Below are 23,446 nucleotides of genomic sequence, written 5' to 3' on the forward strand. Positions count from 1 at the left end.
TAATGGGATTCAAATTAAACTGGCAAGCATTTCAGAAAAGTATTATCATTAAACAAAACATAACCATTAAGAAATGAATGATGGTTGTTGTTCAGTCATATTTAAAAAAAATAATAATTTCAAAAATTCTGCCAGCGTATGTAAACCTATGAGCACAACTGTACATACAGTATATGCAGTCATACGTACCCCTGTTATATTGGAATGAAAGTGTAGGCTACACCTTTTTCATAACCTCTAGGTGGCGTAATATTAGAATTAAAGTGTACACTTTTCTCATAACCTCTAGATGGCGGCATACATTTATAAATGTGAAAGCTTTTTCATTTCCCCCTATACCTATGTATAATGCGCACTATTGACCTTTGCCAATTTTTTTGGCAAAAAAATGTGCATTATACATGAGAAATTACGGTAAGCCTTTGTAATGCCAGTTGGCATTTGTCAGACTGTGTCCACGAGAACTTTTAAAAACAATAGCCTCCCCCGTGTCAGGCTTCAAAGGCATGACCCAATCCTGCGAGAATAAAAAGACAGTGAAGGTAAAATATTTTACTGCCTTAATCTTCGGGCCACCGAGCCACTGTGACACATATATCAAAGTGGCAAGTGCGTCCATGATTACGTTCCCATCCATTCTCTAATTCAGTTTTATGTACAGTACACTGAGCCGAAGTGACACATGATATTAGGCAGGGATGGGTTGGGAGCACACACTCTTTTTAAAACTGCTGGGTTAAAATTAACCTAAATTGTCTGAAATGTTTAATCCAGTGCTGCGTCCAAAAGGGACCGGGGCAATGCTGGGTTACTTATATCCAGTGCATTGGGTTGAGGATTTGACCCAGCATGTTAGGTCAAGATTCTGACCCAGTAAGGGGTGAAAACTACCCATAATAATGAGTTAAAGCTACCAAGAAACGAGTTACCAGGTTATCAGTATAACTGTGGTCAAAAAATACTAATTACCAACATTTTCTAAGAATGTTACATCCAATTTACTTCAACTTCAGCAAATTGTAATTCGATATAAATTACTATTAAATCATGAAACAACAAAATTCTTCCAGACATTCTTCCAGACATTCTTTTATTGGTTATTAAATACAGTTTAACTTTTAGAAATATTAATAAAACAAAGACCAGTAAATATATATTTTCTTCTTCTAACATTGGAACAGTTTACTTTCTTAAGCAGAATTCACAGTGACTTAGTGGCCACTCACCAGAAACCATTTCGATATGTAGGGGGCAGTTCAATAGGGCAACACTTGACACAAACAGGCCATGATAACTTTCCATCCATCCATTTTCTGAGCCGCTTCTCCTCACTAGGGTCGCGGGCGTGCTGGAGCAGGCCATCATCGGACAGGCGGCGGGGTACACGCTGAACTGGTGGCCAGCCAATCGCAGGGTCATTTGCGGGTCATCCTCCATTTTTGTGTGGCTCACATTTATTCAATATGGGCCATAACTTTGCATATGTCCTACAGCGTGGTGTCCAACCTACCGCCCGGGGGCAATTTGTGGCCCTTCATCAGAATCAGAATCATCTTTATTTGCCAAGTATGTCCAAAAAACACACAAGGAATTTGTCTCCGGTAGTTGGAGCCGCTCTAGTACGACAACAGACAGTCAATTGACAGAGAACACTTTTGAGACATAAAGACATTGGCAAAAAACAGTCACTGAGCAATAAAGGCTTGCTAGTTATCTGGTAATGCCGGTAATTTTTTTTTTGGACAATTCAGAATCAGAATCAGAATCAGAATCCTAATCATCTTTATTTGCCAAGTATGTCCAAAACACACAATTGTGCAAAAAGATGCAAAGTCCTCTAGCACTTAGAGCAGTTCGAAAGACAAATATTTGAATAGTCCGGTGCAATGACCATTGTGAAAAGGGCGCCGAGACTTCAAGCAAGTAGTGCGATAATCTGGGACAATGTTGATTGTGCAAATGTTGCAGATACTCCTCAATCAGTGTGCATATGGAGCAGATGCTACTCTGGCATGAGTGGCCAGTATTGTGCAAATAGTGTAGGGTGGCGTTGATTGTCGTTTGCAGTCGGAGTTTGTCTTTTTGTGTAGCAGCACCAAACCAGACTGTGATGGATGAACACAGGACTGATTCGATGACCGCTGTGTAGAACTGCCTCAACAGCTCCTGTGGCAGGCCGAGCTTCTCAGAAGCCGCAGGAAGTACATCCTCTGCTGGGCCTTTTTGAGGATGGAGTTGATGTTGATCTCCCACTTCAGGTCCTGAGAGACTGTAATTCCCAGGAACTTGAAGGTCTTGACAGTTGACAAAGGGCAGTTGGACAGCGTGAGGGGCAGCTTTGACGAAGGGTGCCTCCTGAATTCCATGATCATCTCTGCAGTCTTGATTGCGTTCAGTTCCAGGTTGTGTCGGCCGCACCACAGCTCCAGCCGCTCCACTTCCTGTCGATACGCAGACTCGTCACCGTCTTGGATGAGGCCGATGACTGTGGTGTCGTCTGCAAACTTCAGGAGTTTGACTGCCTGGTGCGTTGAAGTGCAGTCGTTCGTGTAAAGAGAGAAGAGCAGCAGCGAGAGGACACAACCTTGCGGCGCTGGTCGTGCGTGTAGATGAGGTGGTGTCCACCAAGCCTCACCTGCTGTGTCCTGCCCGTCAGGAAGCTATAAATCCACTGGCAGATGGCAGGCGAGACGCAGAGCTGGAGCAGCTTGCAGGAGAGAAGTTCGGGGATGATGGTGTTGAACGCAGAGCTGAAGTCCACGAACAGCATCCTCGCGTAGGCCCCCATGCCATCGAAGTGATCTAGGATGAAGTGAAGTCCCATGTTGACTGCATCATCCACAGACCTGTTTGCTCGGTAGGCAAACTGCAGGGGGTCCAGCAGGGGACCTGTGACGCTCTTGAGGTGGTCCAGCACAAGGTGTTCAAAGGACTTCATGACCACAGATGTCAGGGCAACAGGCCTGTAGTCATTCAGGCCCGAGATTGCAGGTTTCTTGGGGACTGGGATGATGGTGGAGGTGGCGGTGGATATGAAGAAGATGGGAAATTGTTACATGGAAGCTCTCTGCGGACCATGGCTTGTGCTGTAAGATGTAACTACAAAAATATCATTAAAATCCTACTAGAACAGAAACAACTTAATTTGGGGTTTATTTAAATAGCGGCAAGTGTGCGCTGATTATTTTTACTTCTCTTCTTGAAATGATTTGTTTTGAATTGCATTGTACAGGTTACAGCTAACATTAATGGTGGACAAAGTTGAAATGATTTATGAAGGTCTAATTTTTCATATCAGACAAACCTGTCATTTGAGCAGGGGTTTGCAGACTTTTTATATCCACTGTATAAACTCAGCCATTTGCCCAATCAAATTTCTTGGATGTCAGAGTGAACCACAAGAAATACTGCTTTTAAGTCGGAATGCATGACCAACCTTTAGCAACTTCCAGCTTCACTACTGAATGTTTGAAAAAGCCATGGCAATGGGTCTCATTGCAACATCTCTCCTTGCCCTTGCTCCCAGCTTTCCAGCTGGTGTGCGTATCACCACGCACGTATAAGATAACTGATCTCCTCTACATGTGGACATCTGATAAGTTAGCGCATCATCACTTTTTCCCCCCCAAGTGAGACAGCAGGTGACTCTGTCAATAAATGGTCATATGACCATTTCCTGATCTGTCGCCTCCGTCGGTTTGTGTTTTGTTAGATTGAAGGAGCTGGTAGAGCGATACAATTTCCATCATGACTACAAAAAACAACTTTTCTGTATTACAAAACGCAAACGCACAAATTCAGACATTAATTTACTTTAAAAACCATTTTTAATGAAAAGAGAGCAGTACAGCCATTAGTAGAATATTGCCAATGTAAATGACATTCAAAGTTTGAATTTGGCAGAGCAGCGTACGGTGTGTCTAAAATGTCTGTAATGTAAATTTAATGCAGCTACTGTAACTGTGGTGTTGCTTCCGCTAATGAGAGTTTCGAGCAAGGCGCGCTCGGCTTTCATGCAGAGATGCGAGGCCATCAATTAGCAATGCGGGAGGAGACTGGCCTTTTATGCTCATTGCAAGGTTTGAAGGAATTAGTCCGTTTGAACATTTACATCTTTGAGTGAAAAAAGGGAGAGGGAGAAACAGACAAGAGGAGAGAGTTGAGCTGGTAGGTTGTACCCCGCTGTTATCTGAAATAAAGTCTTCGTTGCCGAGGGCAGCTTCGCTTTTCAACTAAACTTACAGCCTGTGATAAATGATCCAATGTAACTTTTTTCAAACTCCAGAACTTTTCCGTTTTGAGAGTTCTGTTAACTATTCTCTCAAAAAGAATATCCAGTTGATTTAATTTGATGAATGAATGCATAGCGGAACTAGTGGTTAGCATATCTTCCTTACAGTTCTTAGGCTGGGGGTTTGAATCCGGGTGCCGGCCTTCCTGTGTGGATTTCGCATCTTCTCTGCGTGCTTGCGGGGGTTTTCTATGGGTAATCTGGTTTGCACCTACATTCCAAAAACATGCATGACAGCTTTATTGAGGACTCCAATTGCCCATATAAGTGAACGTGAATGATTGTTTGTCTATATGTGCCCTGCGATTGGCTGGCGTCCAGTCCAGGGTGTACCCCGCCTCTCACTTGGAGTCAGCTGGGATAAACTCGGGCCCCTAGTGAGAATAAGTGGCATACAGAAGAAAATGGATTGATGGATGAATTAATGCATGTGCTGTCATTCGTGGTGTGCTGGAGGCAAGTAGTCCAAAGGCGCGTGTAACAGCAACTCCAGGCAGCTGGGAAACTGAAAATGCTGTAATTGTATTTTCTTCAAAGAAATGAGCCAAAAGCAAGCAGATAATAACCGTCTGTAAAAAACCAAAAAACAAAACATGCAGTACAGAAGCGACAAAGACTTGAAGAATGAAATGAAATGACTCACTCATTGGGCCAAGACTTAACTACGGAAAAAAATGTCAGACAAGGAGCTGAATGGCTGACTAATCAAGCCAGCATGTTGGAGGGCCTACATAAAAAGTATACACATGAAAGTAACATCAAAGATGCCCAAAACAGAGTAGAAACCAAACCGCGGACAGGATATATTTGTAGATTGGTGAAATATGACAGCATATTTGGGGATTTGAGGAGTTATATATCCCAGACAATTTCTCAGAGCTCCGTGTTGTACATACATCTTCATACGTACATGTGCCTTACATTCCCCGTGGGGGACGATGAGCCACACACTGCATGGGGGCCAAAGCCAAAGCGTGATTGACGGGTGGCGGGAGACTCCCAGAAAGACTGGAGGAAATGCAAGTGGGAGCGTTAGTTCAGCAAGAACAGAGGAGCTGCCATCTGAATGGATAGCACAACAAGGAACAACAACAACAACAACACTGACAGATACACCTTCCAGCTGCTGTCTTTCATATGCTAATGTTGGTGTGACTGCCTGGCTGGGCAAAATTGAAGTGTACTTGTAAGTAGTGTGTGTGTGTGTGTGTGAATTTCCAATGAGGTGATGTACTCTGAGCCACATAGCATTCAAAAACATTCCAAGTGTTTCGTAGAAAGAGCCTGTCCTGAATCATACTAAATGCAGAGCTGCCAAATGTTACAGAACGGACTTTGTTCTGGAAATCACTGAACGTTGACTCGTTCCGGCCATAGCACTAATTGGTTAATTGGTTAACATCTCTGTTGACAAATCTACTACCCATAAAACATTGAACAAGAATGGGGTTCATGAGGGGTGATTCATGCCGGACTCCAAAGTGTGTCACGCATTTTAGCCATGCCCCCCGAAAAATCAGGAAAAAAGAACTGGTGAAAAACTGTTTTAACGCTATATCGCCACAGTTGAGTCCCACATAATTCTCAGTCTTTGCACGTTTTCAGCAATTATCTTCAAACAGACTGTATATAATGTATGTAGAAACACATTTCTGAATTCACTTTACAGAGTCATTAACACCTCAGATGATCATAAGTGTGCACCATGTGGCCAATGTTTGGAGGGATTATCTCAGGGTCCAGCAGGATTGAGTTGTTTTTCAGTTCACTTCCGCAACCAAAGGAAATATTTGTCAAACAAAAGTGATCAGACGACTCTGACCTACTCTATTAATATTTCCACTCGGCCTTGTTGGTGTTACGTTTATTTATGCATGACTAATGCGGTCATGTGGTCTGCAAAGCTCCTCTCTGAGGGAATGGTCTATCTTTTCGGTTACAGAAATCCACTAAGGGTCTGCGATTGGCACGTCTAAATCCCTCTGTGTGTCACAGGGAGGCCACCAACTGGAGTGTGTTCACAAATGAGTGGGTGAGGGTGTATGTGTGCAAATGCCACTGATCCCAAAGGAGTAGGGATGATTTTTGAGGGCTTCCAAGTAGCAGCGGGCTCTTCCAAGCACGTGTCTGTTATCTTGAGGTCCGCATGCCGACTGTAAGTGTTCTGCCAGTGAACAGAGCACAAGACAAATCCCACGCCACGGGTGGGTTATCCACCAGACCTACTTGAAAGAGAAAGCCACGATGATGGCTTGGATTTATTGAGAAGATAACAGTGATGGATCAGAGATGGACAAGTGAAAACAGAAGAGAGTGGAGAGTGGAGAAGAGGAGGACAGAAAGGAGATCAGTAATATGAACTCTCTGACAGAGTAACAGATTAGCTCACTGGCTGCGATGATATATGAGTGGCACTAGACCTCCTTACGTACACGCACTCACAATCACACGCTCAATATGGATCAATTACTCTGCCATCCGTGTGTGCAGCCATTTATCATCACCTCAGTTAGGGCACCCCCTGCACACACACACACACACACACACGCACACACCCTCTCAATTACACTGTAGAAATTTGCTACTTTGATTCATTGAGTAGATGGTGTACATGTGTGTGCTTTTGTGCGTGTGTTTTAGGAAGTTCACCCCTTTTTTCATAGTCGCTTTCAGAGCACCCCATTGCGAAACTGAAAATGAACATGACAAACTGCATTCGCATAAAGGAATACAGTAAAAATTCATTGTCACAATTACACAAAATAGGGCCACAAAATTGCACTTGTATCTTGGCATGGATCGCTTCTAATTAGGAAAGTCCCTTAGCTCATATGTTCCATGTCGGAATATGTATCTTTCTGACTCATGCTTGTTAAAATATTGTTATTTTTCAAATAAAAGGCAAATAAAATATTTGACTGGAAATGGCATCCTTGGATGCCAATGGAGTTCCGCTCCTCCAAATTTGTACATGAACCGAAACGTGTCATAGTCTATCACTAACTTACACTACCACAATAATAAAGTCATATTTACAGTAAATCGGGCATTTGTATAAAAAACAGTATGTTGTGCTGTGTATCAGTACTACCATAAACTAAGGACCTCCTGTAATTTGTTACGACCTATGTGCGACCCATGAATCCACAACGCACTTTTGGGTCCCGACCCACCAGTTGAGAATCAGTGCGCCATATACCGTACCTATAGCTGTCTCAAAGGTTATAGGGCAGCATTATTAAACAAACTAGACTGAGTGGAGCTGGAGCAAGTAAGTTGGAAACTTCTTTGGTCAGTGACTAAAACCTACACACACACACACACACACACACACACACACACGCGCGGCCATGGTGACGGTCACCTCCATGCACCCCTTGCCTTATTTGACTGGTATATATTTATAGCTTGGTCAAAGTGCATTCAATTTAATTTAAACTTCCCACAGCGAAGACAAGAGGAACATTTCTGCATTATGAAATGACATTTTGAGGGATAAGACATTGCATTCCAGCTATTATTAGAATGAGGTTTAGGACTGGGTAAAGAGGTCATATCCAAAATTGTGATGGTTAAGACTTAGACTGTATGCAGTATATTGTATTTGTGATGTTGCCAAGCAATAGTGTTGATTTTTAAAGGCAGATCATTATTCTTATTCACACCTACATGCTGTATAGAGTCTACAATTAACCTAATAAGTACTTTTCTTTATTGTGGGAGGGAAGCACATGTTGAGAATCCTTGCAATTTTCTACTAAATTGTTTACCGTGTAAGTGAAGTGCTCCAAATACTGCATGTTGCCACTCATACGTAGGAGGGTCCAATATATTTGGAGCACTTCACTTACATGGTACACTATTAAAAAGACAAGGAGTGGGGCAAACATATCGCAAGTACCGTATCTATGATACTAGTACACAGAGCAGGTGTGGGCCAAGTATGTTCCGGGGGTCACAAACGCCCTGCTCAATTCTTAGATCTGGCCCACCAAGGATTTACATTATTTATTCACTGCCATTGACGGCTTGAGAAGTCAAATATCCATGTTAACTGGGAAGTCTGGGAGTGAATGAGTTAAGAGTCCTGTAATATGTGTTGCCTTTATTTATCTGCTTTCCTAAAATTGTTTTTCGAAAATGTATTTGTATTTAATTTTTAGTCATAGAACTATATAAATAAATATAAATCTTTACACAACTGATATATACAGTATGTGCTACCTACTTAAATAAATAAATAAATAATAAAATATATATATATATGTATTCAACATTTGGCCGAAGACACAATATATATATATATATATATATATATATATATATATATATATATATATATATATATATATATATATATGTATATATTAAAAAAAAAATATTTTTTTAGCAATTTCAGCTTCAAACAATCGTCATCAAAGCGTAGTCATGGTCATGAGGCTAGCACGCACAGAAAGTCAGCTTGTTTTTCCGGGTTTGGTCACGTGACATTCCGCATAGAGTGGTATGAATTAAAAGCATGTTGCAAAAACTGTTTAATTCTTTACATTTAATCATGTCATTATTGCATTGTTTTTTTTTTTTTACTGTACAATAGTTCAGAGTGCTATTTTGCTTAGTAAAAATTAGTTCAAAAATGTGCGCGTGTTTTTTTTTTTTTTTTTTTTTGCGTTGCACGAACAAACAAATGAATGGAATTTTCATGAATTTCATTGGGGAGGTTGAAATGTCCTTTCACATTGACTCTGGTCAGCTGTTTCCTCATCAAACCGCTAAACGGCGCTGCTCCACTTCCGAGACTCGACGACAGACGGTCACGCACAGTGGCTCGCTCGTCCTGCAGGAGGGCAGGCCGGGAGGGTGCGGAGCGACCAAGCAAGCGTCTGTCTCATTCTAATAGCAGCGCACATCTGGCCCGGCACGTCCTCTTCGTTTCCACCACGCAAAGAAAGGATTCTGGACACAGCAAAGCCTGACGAGCGGCTTTAACTTGGATTTTTGGGCCATGTTTGCCGTCGGGCTCCACAACTAAGTTTTTTTGGTTTTTTTTCCTCGCTGCCAGCCCTGTGCCAAAAAAGGGGAGACAGGCGCAAAACTTTCAGTGCACCTTTTTCTGCGGAGGGCAAACGGGAATTCCAGTGTGGTGCCGCGTTCGTCGGATGTTTATGGTGCAACTTTACCACGTCGGGCGAGCCCCAGAAGCCGTGAAAATGATCGCGGAGAGGGGATGAGAGACCTTCTCTCGTCGCGGACCGCGGAGCGGCTATGAGGATTTAAGTCTGCTCTTAGGGCTAACGGAACCAGACCACACCGGACCAACAGGTATTGATGACGTTCCGCGCACTTGCATGCACGCAGCAAGAAGCGCTATTATTTGGGCGGTGGGCTTGATGACACATTCATAAGGGAAAAGTGACCCCAAAAAAGTTCACAAACATCCTGCCTCTCGAGTTGAATTGGAAAATCAATTAATGCTCATATTGGATTAGGAGCATCTTATCGGTTGAATTTTGCGACGCTGCAAAGCAAGGTGCAAAACAGCCTGCTATTCTTTCATTTGTTGTCATCATTCATGCTTGTGACTGTATTGCAAATATTAACGATTGCAGTTTCGGGCACATCCTGCCCCAGCGCACGCACGCGCGCGCACGCAAACACACACACACACACACACACACACACAACGGGTCACGTAGACTGCTTGTATGGCACCTTGTTCATTGCTTGTTTTTAGTGAGAGAAAGTTGGGGTCTGTGTTGTTTATATTTCAAAGCGCATTCTAAATTCTCCCAATTGTCTGCCATTTAAAATACACGAGGTGGTGTTTGGACACCTGCATGAGACCAACGGAAAATGAGTTTCGAGAGTGGAATCGGTCTCTCACTGAAACAGCTTTTATTCTTGTGGAAGAATATTTGTTCATTCATCCAAAAGAACATCTGTGAGCTCTGACGTCACTGATGTGTCTTCGAGTTCACCCAAAAGGTGTTTGGAAGGAATGAGGTCAGGGCATCGTGCTTCAACAGAGGTATTCTCTTATTCCGGCATTTATAAAGATACAACGCTAATTGTCCTTAATGTGTAGATGAGAGTAAAACAATGAGATTCATTTGTAATAAAGGGCAGCACGTCTGCTTCACAGTTCTAAGATTCCTCCCACTTTCCAAAAACATGCATGTAAGGTTAATTGAAGACTCTTAATTGTCTGTAGGTATGAATTTGCATGGTTGTTTGTCTATAGGTGCCCTGCGACTAATGGCAACCAGTCCAGGGTGTACCCCACCTCTCTGCCAAAATCAGCTGGGATAGGCTGCAGCCCATATACAATGTATGTGTAGCCCTCACTGGGCAGTACTCACAAAACCGTTGAACCCTCAGTTCACTGGGGGGAAAAACCCAAACCGATTGTCGTAGGAACGAGCCCTCAAAACGCTTCAGTAGGCACAGCGACTGGATCCCGTAGCGTCGAAGCGGCAGCCCGGTGGCGTTGAGCAGGCAGGACCCGTGGCTTTGAAATAGTAAATCCGTTCGCGTTCAAAACAGTCCAAGAATCCGTTCGTGTCCAAAAACAGTCCAAGCATCCGTTCGTTTCCAAAAACAGTCCAAGCATCCGTTCGTGTCCAAAAACCCCCGCCAAAAAAACTCTCTCCCTCTCGTCCCGCCTCTCCCGCTCTTCCTCTTCACGACTCACCTCCTTCCCCCAATCCCATTGGACCACCACCCCTTCAATCAATCATTAAAACAAAAAAAAACCTGAAATGTTCACAGACCCCTCGGGACGCAGGAAACCCCAGTATCCATCCACACAAAGAACCAAACAAACTTTTAACTAGTTTTCACAACAGCAATTCAAACAAATACAGTTCAACACATTTTAGTCAGTACACTACACTCTCCCCCCACAAAAAAAATTTTGTCATGCCCTCATGACATGTATAACAACATAAACTTTTATGAACAGGATAAACACTCCCCTCTCAAACCAATCCACTTATAAAAAATGCTCTTGTACCTCAAAGGTGATGGAGATAAGCCATATGTCTTATCATCAACCTTAGCTAGAGAGACAGTATGAGTACTAACTGCCACAGAGCTTGGACTCCCTAACAAGTCATAGGTTAGTCGGGTAGGAACCCTTTTCAGTCTTTGAGGCCGTCGTGCCTCGTCTGAACTCTCTGTAACACTGTCTTGTCTCGCAGTCGTTACATCGAATGTCTGTGCTTCAGTGTCCCTTCCAGTATCACCAGTACTTTCAAAAGTCTCATCTTGCACTACGGATCCATCGTCATCTGTTGCCGCAGATGCCTCAACTGTAACCTCATCCATCTCTTGGTTAATTGGAGGGACAACTTGATCCAAATCCATGCTGACAGGTTCTGATTGAACAGTTTCCTGAGCTTCCGGTTGTCTTGACTCACATATGGAGTGATAATCATACCACACACCCATTTCATCCTCTTCTGAGTCAGATGCAGACTCAATCTTTTCAACATGATCAAGCGCTGGTACACCAGAAAGATTACAGTTTTCAGCCCTCTTTGCTTTGAGTCTTTTGCTGGCTCTCCGTTTGCGTTGAAGTGTATCTTCGTTCTTTTCCACATTCAATTTCACTTCCTGTCCAATGGGCAGAATGTGATTTCGGTGCAATACTTTGTTAGAGCCTTGTCCGTTCTCTGGCTTCAACTTGAACACAGGCAAACCAGGGAGTTGACTCTCCACAACGTATGGTGTAGCTTTCCAACGATCAGCTAGCTTGTGTTTTCCTTGCAGTCCAAGATTTCTGATTAACACCCTGTCACCAGAGACTAATGGACAGAAACGAACTCTCTGATCGTAGCGTTGTTTGTTCCCTTCATTTTTTTTTCTAGCCATGCTCTCGGCGAGCTGGTAGGCAGTCTGTAATTCTCGTTTCATGTTTTTGACGTATTTCAGATAGGACTTGGTGGATGTACCATCACTTGAGACTCCAAATGCCACATCTACTGGCAGTCTAGCCTCTCGACCGAACATGAGAAGATATGGCGAGTGGCCTGTTGACTCATTTAGCGTGCAGTTGTATGCATGCACCAGCTGACTGATGTATTTACTCCATTTACTTTTGTCCTGCGCATCAAGAGTACCGAGCATGTTGAGAAGAGTTCTATTGAAACGCTCAGGTTGCGGGTCACCCTGCGGGTGGTAGGGTGTGGTTCTAGACTTCTTTATACCAAGCATACTCAACAGTTCATGAATGAGGCGGCTCTCGAAATCTCTGCCTTGATCCGAGTGTACTCGCTTCGGTAGACCATAGTGGACAAAATATTGTTCCCACAGGACCTTAGCAACTGTTGACGCCTTTTGATCCTTAGTCGCAAAAGCTTGAGCATAACGTGTGTAGTGATCTGTAATTACAAGAACATTACAAATGTTTCTGGAGTCAGGCTCAATTGTCAAGAAATCCATACAGACAAGATCCATCGGCCCCTCACTGGTAAGATGTGACAACCCAGCAGCTCTCTTGGGCAGCGTTTTTCTCTGAATACACCTTGGACAATTTTTACAATACGTCTCAACCTGTGTTTTCATACGAGGCCAGTAAAATCTCTCTCGCACCAACCCATAGGTTTTGTCAAACCCAAGGTGACCTGACTGGTCATGCAAAGACTGAAGAACAGTTTCTCGGAACTTCTGTGGGAGTAAGAGTTGTTGTCGAACTGGTTTGTTGGGAGGCTTACTGATTCGGTACAGTACAGAGTCCTTGACCTTTAACTTTTCCCACTCTTTTAACAACAATGACACATCCGGATGTTTTCGTTTGTTAGCCCGGTCCGCAAAGTTCTGCACAACAGCACACCACACTTCTCCGATGCATGGGTCTTCCTGCTGAGAATGTGAGATGTCAGCTAAAGACATTTGGGGCAGTGGCTGAGTGCTTACAGATAACACACTACAATAAGCTCTAGGTACAGCATGCTTGGATGAGCCCAGGAGATCCACAGCTCTGCAACGGTGAGGATAAGGTGTTCTAATTGACGACATGTGACAGACAGCTTGGACGCTGGTAGGAGACATGGACACTTCCTCTTCACCAGACACATCGCTGTCAGCATGAGGACGCCGTGACAAGGCATCTGCATCAATGTTTTGTTTTCCAGAGCGATATTTCAGGCTGAAATCATACATTGATAGCTCCGCTAACCATCTATGTCCTGTTGCGTCCAACTTAGCAGTGCTTAAGACATATGTTAACGGGTTATTGTCTGTGTGAACCTCAAACTTGACTCCATAGAGATAATCATGCAGCTTGGTAGTGACAGCCCATTTTAAAGCCAGAAATTCAAGTTTATGCGTGGGATAATTTTTTTCTGACGGAGAGAGGCTCCTACTTACAAATGCAACCGGACGCAAACCTTCTCCTTGGTCCTGATAGAGGACACCTCCTAAACCTTCTCTACTTGCATCAACATGCAGAACATAAGCCAGATTTGGGTTTGCGATTGCTAGGACAGGTGATTCTGTAAGACTGACCTTTAATTTCTCAAAAGCTTTCTCACAGTCTTCATTCCACCTTGCCCCAAACGGCTCTGAGGGGTGGTACCACTCTGTTTTTGAGTTCTCTTTCTCTTTGTTGTTCTTTTCCATTTTAGTCTTTCCTCCTGGCCTTCCAGTCACAATGCAGCCCTGCAGTAGCTGATTGAGCGGATGACAGACTCTGGAAAAGTCTTTCACAAACCGTCGGTAGTATCCGCAAAACCCAAGAAATGAACGGAGAGCAGTGATGTTCTCTGGGCGTGGCCACGACTTCACAGCTTCGATCTTTGAAGGATCAGTAGCAATGCCATTGCTAGAAACGACATGCCCAAGATAGGTTACAGAGGGACAGCAGAACTGACATTTATCCAAAGATAATTTAAGTCCCTCTTCCTTTAATCTGTCAAGCACTTTAAGAAGGCGCTGCTCATGTTCCTCCATTGTTCTCCCGAAAACAATGACATCATCAAGGTACACTAACACTTCCAGCAGATTCATATCACCAACCGTCCTTTCCATGATACGCTGAAACGTGGCTGGTGCTCCGCAGATGCCTTGTGGCATTCTCTCAAATTGATAAAATCCTGCCGGACAGGTAAATGCCGTTTTTTCTTTGTCAGCATCACATAAAGGGATCTGATAGTAGCCACTTCGGAGATCAAGCACGCTGAACCATTTGCTACCACTCAGGCATGTCAGGGCATCCTCCACACGTGGGACTGTATACTGGTCAGGAATTGTTCTCCTGTTTAATGTCCTGTAATCCACGCACATACGTATGGTCCCATTTTTCTTTCGGACCACAACGATAGGTGACGCATAGGGGCTTCTAGACTCTGAAATTATTCCAGCTTCTTTCAAATCATTTAAATGTTTTCTCACATCCTCCAAATCCTTTGGAGGTAAGCGTCTAGAGCGTTCTCTGAATGGTTTGTCCTCCGTCACTCGAATGCTGTGTTGTGTGCTCTTTGCACAACCAACGTCAAACTCACTACAGGAGAAAACCTCTTTCCTTTCCATCATTCTTTGACACAGCCTCTCCTTCCACTCAGGAGGCACAGGAGAATCTGCGAAGTTGAAAGACGAAGGGGATAGTTGAGATGTGGACGGCTTAGAGGACTTCTTTTCAGGGACTGCATTTATTACATCCACCCTGTGCAAATGAGCAATTTGCATACCACGTTTCAATGTCACAGAATGATTTGATACATTTCTCAAAGTTACTGTGATACGACGACAATGAACAGCACTTGCTTTATCAACAACGGGCATCACTAACAGTTCTTCAGGGAAGTAACCCTCCTCTGGGCGTTCTACAAGAACAGCCTGACCAGAAAACCCCCCCACAAATTTTGGCATGCCAACCACTTTTGCAACGCCCCCAGGAGACAGGACTAAGGGCTTCTCTCGAGTGAACCAGACTGTTCCTCTTTTTAGGTCAGCTGTGTCATCTGGGGTGCTCCGAAACTTCTCATAAGCCTCTTTTATTGAGGGGTGAACAGACATGTTATGTAAGAAATTATCTCCGTTTTGTGTCTTGCAGGAATGAAATAGGCTCCGAACTATGGAAGTGTTTGTGCCAACCACAATAGAAATCTCACCTTTCATGACTGGGTCTGGACACACAAGCACAAGTGTTTCTATGGTCTTAGCTACACCCACTACATCTCCAGCAAACTCAAGTTTCAAACACATATAACCATCATATGGATATCGGTCTACACTGAGGCCCCAAATCTCCAAGCACTCAATAGGGGTCAAGGGCAGGTGTTTCAGATACTTGTCATAAAAGGAGCGGTACAGCAGGGTAACTTGGGACCCACTATCAAGCAAAGCTTTGGCGTAAATGCCCTCAACTTGTACAGGAACAACAGAACTAGGTCCAATTAAACCCTCTGGCAAATCAGCCTTGCTTTCTTTTAGCGTATCACACTTTGTGGAACGTGTTCTCTCCAGAGCATCAGGCCGTTCCTTTACTGAGCTCCTGGGAAGTTTCCCATCAGCTGTTTTGCTTTCAGGAGACGCTTATTTACTTTTCGGAGATTCTCTGGGTTTTCACACTCCCGCTGAAAATGACCATCTTCACCACATTTGTAGCAAAAAACATCTGCACCATATTGAAATCTGGGAGTTCTCTCTTTCCCACTTGCATATTTTACAGCAGCTTTTTGAGTGTGGTTCTGGATTGGATGCTGTGGTGGACTTTCTGATGTAGCGACAGAGACAGATAGCAGACGTGCAATATCACTTTTAAGCCCCTGAATTTCCTTCTTCAGACTCTCTATGGCATGGTCGGTCTCCACTCCAACAGCTACTGATGGTGCAGACTCTGGTTGTTTTGACACCACTGACGCCGTAGCACAACCTGCACACTTAACCGCAGATGAAGAAACAACATTCTTCACTCTTTCTCTTTCAAGAACCATCCCCTCTTCTTCTCTTACCTCACGAAGGAGCTCTGTGAAGCTTGGAGCGGGCTTTAGCTTGTAAGTCATCCTTATACGAAGTGCAGCAAAATCATGAGTGAGTGCACCTCTAGCAATTTGCTCGATGCGTGTCCTGTTCATGTCAGTGACGTCGATCCCACCTTTCCGATGAACAGCGTGCAGCAGTTTGTCTAACCTGAGTAAGTATCCTGACAACTTCTCAGTTTCTTGCTGGAGTGTGTTACGGAACTTTACCATGAGATCAGCTGCACTATCTGTGGTCCCAAAAGCTGTTTCTAGGGCCTTAAGATACTCATTGGCAGTGGCACTGGGGTTAGTGGCTCTTAAACCCCGGACAATATCTGCTGCAGGCCCTTTGAGACTTTCAGCGATTCTCTGTTTCTTGACAACATCAGAACATTGCCACTCATCTAGCAGGTGGGTGGTCTGTTCCGCCCAAGAGTCATACTCCTCTTCTCCAGGTAGCGTTGGCTTTATGCCCGAGAAGAAGCGAAGTTTTCGATAGCATTGTCCGTCCATAGGCGGGGCTTGACATTTTTCCACAAGCAAAGAGATGGCATTGACAAGCTCTGTGTTCAAGTCAGGAACAGTGGGTGGGGCAGGCGTGGTCTTAAGCAAACCTGTCACATCATCTAAAGTCTTTCCTTCACTGGCTAAGAATGATACTAGCTTGGATTGGAAACCTCTTTTGTCACTAGTCACATGGAAAGTCTGAAAATCAGGGACACTTACTACCCACAAGTCTGACGGGTCCCCAGCAACCAACTGTTCAGGTAAGTCAGTTTTAGTCATGTCATCTGTGGTCTCAACTAATACGGACTGATTGTTGTTTGTGCGTGTTAGACACCGTCCTCTGATTTTAGTGCGACCAAAAATTTTAACTTCATCAAGTACCTTATAAATGTTCTCATCAGTAACATCAAGAGAAACCCCGCTAAGCACAATAGATTTCTTAACATCAATACCTTTGTCGTCACACCATTTGATTATTTGTTCGGACTCCATGTTTTGTTTTGAGTTTTTTTTTTTTTTTTCAAAACCAGTCACACAAAACACACTCAGTATTGTGATTACAGTACTATTACAACCCCGGTCAACATTGACCGAATTTCTTCCTTTTTTTTTTTTTCCTCTTTGCTCACCAATACACTAGTGAACAATAACGATCCCGGACGAGCCCCCACATGTAGCCCTCACTGGGCAGTACTCACAAAACCGTTGAACCCTCAGTTCACTGGGGGGAAAAACCCAAACCGATTGTCGTAGGAACGAGCCCTCAAAACGCTTCAGTAGGCACAGCGACTGGATCCCGTAGCGTCGAAGCGGCAGCCCGGTGGCGTTGAGCAGGCAGGACCCGTGGCTTTGAAATAGTAAATCCGTTCGCGTTCAAAACAGTCCAAGAATCCGTTCGTGTCCAAAAACAGTCCAAGCATCCGTTCGTTTCCAAAAACAGTCCAAGCATCCGTTCGTGTCCAAAAACCCCCGCCAAAAAAACTCTCTCCCTCTCGTCCCGCCTCTCCCGCTCTTCCTCTTCACGACTCACCTCCTTCCCCCAATCCCATTGGACCACCACCCCTTCAATCAATCATTAAAACAAAAAAAAACCTGAAATGTTCACAGACCCCTCGGGACGCAGGAAACCCCAGTATCCATCCACACAAAGAACCAAACAAACTTTTAACTAGTTTTCACAACAGCAATTCAAACAAATACAGTTCAACACATTTTAGTCAGTACACTACATATGGATGGATGGTAATGAAGGAAGGGGTCTAGTCCAACCTCTGAGGTAAAAATACACCTGCCAGTAAATGTGGTCATGTAAAATAATGACGGGGGGGGACGGGGACGTTCCTCCCAATCACGCCCTTCCAGGTCTCACTGTCATTGCCCACGTGAGCATTGAAGTCCCCCAGCAGAACGAGGGAGTCCCCAGCGGGAGCGCTCTCCAGCACCCCCCTCCAAGGACTCCAAAAAGGGTGGGTACTCTGAACTGCTGTTTGGCGCATAGGCACAAATAACAGTCAGGACACGTCCCCCCACCCGAAGGCGGAGGGAGGCTACCCTCTCGTCCACCGGGGTGAACCCCAACGTACAGGCGCCAAACCGGGGGGCAATAAGTAAACCCACACCTGCTCAGCGCCTCTCACCGTGGACAACGCCAGATTGGAAGAGAGTCCAACCCCTCTCGAGAGGACTGGTACCGGAGACCAAGCTGTGTGTGGAGGCGAGTCCGACTATATCTCGTCGGAAATTCTTGACCTCACACACCAGCTCGGGCTCCTTCCTTGCCAGAGAGGTGACATTCCACGTCCCTAGAGCCAGCTTCTGTAGCCGGGGATCGGATCGCCAAGGTCCCCGCCTTCGGCCACCGCCCAGCTCGCACTGCACCCGAGCCCTGTGGCCCCTCCCACAGGTGGTGAAGGGGGACCCCACGTTACCCTTTCGGGCTATGCCCGGCCGGGCCCCATGGATGCAGGCCCGGCCACCAGGCGCTCGCCTTCAAGCCCCACCTCCAGGCCTGGCTCCAGAGGAGGGGTGGTATATTTCAAAGGGAGTATTTTGTATTTTTATTCTAAATGCTAATAATAACTAGGAATGCACGATATAGGGAAAAATGACATTGTGATTTTTTTATACCCCTGTCACATACAGTATATTGCGATGTGGAAAAATACAGGATAATGTACTCGTGACGTGAAAACCAGCATACAATTCTCTTTATTCCCTCTATGTATTGTTTGGACAGTTTATAGTATCATTAAAATAATAAACTACAACAAATAAAATAAAACCAACTAAGCTCAAGAGAGCACAGAAGTATACAAAGTCATTTGTATTTGAATTTGGTGAAATAAACACTATATTGTTTCAAAAAAAGAGAGGAAAAAAAGCTGCTCGGTGCACGCTATTTTATTATGCATTTGTTTGTTGCATTCTGAAGAGCAATATTGTACCTTAAATGCAGGCGTGAAATTGCTATCCGTGTGCTTAATACCGTACAAGAAGATACGTATGCAACAGTCTGGACTGCTCCGTGTGTTGTTTTTAGGGTTACCGTAACACTCTAACCTAATCTTATTAGCGTGTCTATCTTTTCTGACCACTGTACGCTACCACTTAGCTAGCGGACATTCATTTGTTTGTTTTACAAGACAGTTTTACAGTAAACTACAGCTGGGAGTGACAAATAAGCAAGAATATTTTACCTCTTATTTGGAAAATGTTTTGCTATCTGTGTCAAGCTATTCACTGTATGTGCGTGCGCACATGCTCAAACTATACATCGTGCAGCCCTAATAATAACTAACCGATTGTCAAAACGTCTGGATTCATCGTGGCTTGAAGCAAACGGGGCAAAATGCAGTGCAATACTTGGCTGCAGCCAGCAGAGGCACTGTTGACTCACTCTGAACTCGTTTGCGGTCAAAGAAAAGAAAAGAACAACATGACGGTCAGCAATTGGAAGTTGAACTATATTCACACACACATACTCAGCATTATCCTGGTCAGAATGACACACACCGCTTATCCTCCCTCACTAGGGTCGCAGGCGTGCTGGAACCCATCTCAGCTGACTCTGAGACCCCTTTAAATATATTTTGGAAAAATTATGAATTGATTAACGGATCACTCATTTTCCCCATAGTTGACCCATGAAATGTGGTCAAATGTCCACCTGGATTCTAAGAAATTTACATTCATGTATCAATATTGCACATTGCCAGAACCCAAAAAGACACGAGGCGGCAGCGTTCCCAACTTCTGTACGTCTCATCAGAGACATTTAACAGACCCTTTTCTTCTTGCATGTAACGTCTTCCATTCTGCTCTTCTACCAATAAGCCCTGTGGGCCGTGGGGATAATGTCAAAGCTCCTGTCCAGTGAACGATTGAGAAAGCGAGACAGAGAACATGAGACAAATAGAGCGACCAGAAGAAATGTGTCATATTATAAAAGGCAACTTCTTTTTCATTTGCCACATGGCGGGAAGAGTGAAGAAGAGAATGAACAAAGGACAAGAATGAAAACGGGACTGAGTGACAAGGAGACCTTGACAGAGTGGATAGAAAACAAGCGGGTAACAGCAGATAGATGATAATAAATAAAAAGCATGTGTCCTATAAAAGGGTGTTGTGGATTTGATTGGCTATCTCCAGTAGGCAGGAGCTCTGTGTCGTGTGCTGGAGCCCAGAGGGAGCGTGTCGCCACTCTAAATGTGTGTAACCACCATATTGTTTCTGGGAGATCGTGTCCTGTAAATTCATTCCTCGCCACCCGCCCTGTTCGTTCTCATCCCACTTCCCCAAGGTGAGCTATAACATCCAAACATCTATTTTGCAACATTCTTTACCGGTTTCCTGCTTAAACACCTCACTCTGTGTGCACACAGATATGCACGTTTTTTTTTTCTTTTCTCCGAGACTCACTTCTTACCGGAAACAGGCACACGCAAAACATGCATTGCTCTACTCCCGAATGGCTCACGTGGGACAGCGCCGACAACGGGAGCACCTGCTGTGGAACAGAGCGCCGTGTCAGAGAAGAACAGCGGCAGCTGCTGGGCTCGCGGCTCCTCGATTACGTGAGCCTGAACAAGCTCCATTACTGCCTCCATTACCCTGGTATACAGAGCCCAGGAAAAAAAAAAATGCAGAACCACTGTTTACCTATAGCCTCTCTGTGCCTCACACACTGTCTCCCTTTACCTACACAACGAGGACAAGTTGAGGACTCCAGTGAGCAGTCTGATGCAAGCAAGCAGTATGAACTATTGCCTCTGCCGAGGAGGGTATGAGGTGGTGACAGCTGGATCACTTAAATGCGATGTAATTAATGATTATTGTTGCAGTTATTAACTAATTCATCGAGCTGTTGGTAATTAATCTCACTGGTATTTAACATTTCCATCCGTTTGCATCAGTTGTCAACAATCGACAATCTTACTATCTTATGCTGCTTTCCCACTACATAGTCGTGCCTCACCTCGGCTCTGTTACATAGTTCACACCTTACTGAACACATCAGTCGAAATTAGAAATGCTCACAAACTACAATGGAGGAGAACGGCCTAATTTCATTGATTTCTGGTCATGTGGCCATTAGAGATTAATGTCTCTGTAAAGTAAACAAAACTATGTCTTGTAAATTTGTCACTCATGTAACACTGTTGTTAACAATCCTGCCAAAAACCTGTACTTAAGTAACCTAAAAAATCAAACAGTTCGGTGACAACGAGGCCATGCCATCACGACGCCCCTGTCCACAATCTGGCTCTCACGTCCAGGGGCGCTCTCTTTTTTGCCTCCTGCCACTTCTGCATTTCTGTGTGAGACATGCACACACTCATTGCCGACAACGAGGCACGTTAAAGCACCCACGCCAGCCGGACGGAAGTCCTGGTCCTCACACTGGCTATTTTATTCCCCCCCCTCCTCGCTATTCACCTTCTTCTGCGCGATGTGCACGCACTCACAGCCGACATTGAGGCACTTTAAAGCGGCCACGCCAGCGGACAATATGAAGGGATGCATTGTTGCGGTGTACGCATCGGTATCGAATTGCACGTCATGATTATGCCGTATACCCGCTGATGCAAATGAAGGTCCTCAACATCTTATGTAGTGTGGGAGGGGCATCAAGTATGTCGCTGAGCCCCATTTCGAACACACCCCAAAAAATCAGCAAAACTGAAATGGGGAGAAAGTTTAACGCTATATAACCACAATTCTGTACTATGTACTATGAGAGACACACAGAGAGAGAGAGAGAGAGAGAGCGCAAGAGAGAGTGTCGGAGCTGGCAAGCTAATTGTTGCGTTCGTAACGTTTTGTTCTGTTGTTTCTGGGAGTAGCTGTATTTTACTGTTTCACAATAAACCCTAGCGTCTCCCGTGGTCATTGGAAATGCTACAGTACTATTCAAATGTTATACTTACCGCATCATTCAGCATTGATTGGAGATGCTCACGGTCTTTGTTCTTTGCCAATCTGAGAATTTGAGTAGAAATGCATGGTGAGGATGCGACACGAATGTCAGCGCATGCACACAGACCAGAATATTTATTTGAAAAAAATAATAATAAATACAAATAATACATAATACTTCATATTTTGAGCATGGATGCCAGCAAATTGACGGTGCGTATTATACATAGGTAAAAGGGAATTCATGATTTTGGGATTCGCATTATTCTCGAGAGCGTATTAAACATGAGAAATGATGGTATTTTGAAACAAAACCTCACAATTCTGCCAATGGAAATGCATCAATAGGAAATAGAGACATGGCAAGGTGAGGAGGTAACGTGCAGTGGAAAAGCAGCAGGACAGGAAGAGGTAGAGGCAATACATAATCAGTACATAATCACAATTAAAGGCAGTGCATAGCCACAATAAAATATTTAGCAGAGGTAAATACTGTCTAAGCATCTGAATCTGTTAAACGTAATCAGTCATGTTACCATCGAATAACGACCTCTAAATCACTTTGATGGTACATTGCCTTGTACCCAGATCACCTGCTTTAGTGGTTTATACTATTGGCGGATGAGCCCGGACACCTGTCGTTCATCATTCATCATCATAACTTTTGTGTAGTTGTGCACAGTGCTTCTAAAATGCTGAAACGGTCAAAAGTAGTTGTGTACAGTGCTTCTAAATGGCTGAAATGGTCACTTGTACGCCAAAGTGACTTCAATGTATTACACATAGCGGGACACCCAAAAAACTCAATCTGCTATAAATGACGTGGTTGTGGACAAAGCCGGGTGCTTTTTATTTAACATTAATCTAAGATGGGCTGTCTTGATTACTAATGAATTTCTGTGAAAACACATTGTTTGCGCGTGTGTTTGTGTGTGTTCGCGTGTGCGCTCACAAGTATTTCCCATGGTTATCGATGAGACTGCAGTGCCGCCACATGAAAGAGCAAGTGGAACTCACAGAAGGTTAATTAGGGCGAGAATATTAGAGAACGAGGAACAGTGCATGATTCAATGTGAATACTCACTGCATGAGTTGTGTGTGTGTGTGTGTGTGTGTGTGTGTGTGTGTGTTTCTCTTTGACATGAGTGATGAACTGCTGTTTACGTGAGCTGAAAGCCATCCATCTCTCTCACAGTGACTCCGGGGCGCTGTCATTATCGGTTTTCCTTCATTTGCACAGATAATGGCCATATAGTGCATCTTTAGCCGA

At 44.2% G+C, this 23,446-nt stretch overlaps 1 protein-coding gene across 1 annotated transcript in view; it reads left to right on the plus strand.

Moving 5' to 3' along the window:
- Window positions 1-9,121: 9,121 nt before the first annotated feature.
- Window positions 9,122-23,446, plus strand: part of LOC133478111 (chemokine-like protein TAFA-2) — an 89,598-nt gene continuing 75,273 nt past the window's right edge. Inside the window, exon 1 of the mRNA XM_061773734.1 lies at window positions 9,122-9,613. The gene's annotated coding sequence lies outside the window, so the exon portion shown is untranslated. The remainder of the gene's footprint in view (window positions 9,614-23,446) is intronic.

Source organism: Phyllopteryx taeniolatus, chromosome 1 (assembly GCF_024500385.1).
Source record: "Phyllopteryx taeniolatus isolate TA_2022b chromosome 1, UOR_Ptae_1.2, whole genome shotgun sequence".
Lineage (NCBI taxonomy): Eukaryota > Metazoa > Chordata > Actinopteri > Syngnathiformes > Syngnathidae > Phyllopteryx > Phyllopteryx taeniolatus.